At 17.8% G+C, this 785-nt stretch overlaps 1 protein-coding gene across 1 annotated transcript in view; it reads right to left on the reverse strand.

The window, feature by feature from the left end:
- Window positions 1–785, reverse strand: part of LOC107487669 (peroxidase 51) — a 5,572-nt gene that overhangs the window by 3,302 nt on the left and 1,485 nt on the right. The gene's annotated exons all lie outside the window — the stretch shown is intronic.

A 785-nucleotide genomic window follows, 5' to 3' on the forward strand; every position in this document is an offset into this window, starting at 1 on the left:
TTTTGCAAATATGATTTTAAAAATGAGATATTATTATTCTTAAAATTTAGTGATTTTTCGTTAAATATATATTTGTTTATAATTTTTTTAACAACTACTTTTAAAACATCACAAAAGATATATACTCATAAAAAATCACCAAATTTTGAGAATAATAATATATTATTTTTTAATCATATTTATAAAAAATTACATCAAAATTTAACCTCTAATGTATTTTTTGAGAAATATATATTTAATGTTAGATTTTTTGCAAGATTATCTAACATTAAATATGTATTTCTCAAAAAACACATTAGAAATTGAATTTTGATGCGATTTTTTGTAACTATAATTAGAAAAATAATATATTATTATTTTTAAAATTTGGTGATTTTTCGTTAAGTATATATTTTTGTTAACAACTAATAATATTTTTAAAAAATCATAAAAAAATTATATACTTAGCAAAAATGTTACCAAATTTTAAAAATAATAATAACATCTCATTTTTTTAATTATGTTTGTAAAAATTTGCATTAAAATTTAATCTCTAAGACTTTTTTTAAAAATACATATTTACTGTTATATATTTTTATCGTATTTTTAAATTATGTAGAGATATTTTTGTTAATAATAAAATTTTGGTATAATTTTATCAACATTTAAATAATTGAGAGGCGTTTTTTTTGTGGTTAACCAAATGTTTAAATTGGATTAGTAAAGATGCTTGGCACGCACGTTGAGTTATTCATATCAGATCAATGTATTAAAAATCATTCGTCTCAATGTAACATCTAACCCGA

This window comes from Arachis duranensis, chromosome 5, assembly GCF_000817695.3.
Source record: "Arachis duranensis cultivar V14167 chromosome 5, aradu.V14167.gnm2.J7QH, whole genome shotgun sequence".
NCBI lineage: Eukaryota > Viridiplantae > Streptophyta > Magnoliopsida > Fabales > Fabaceae > Arachis > Arachis duranensis.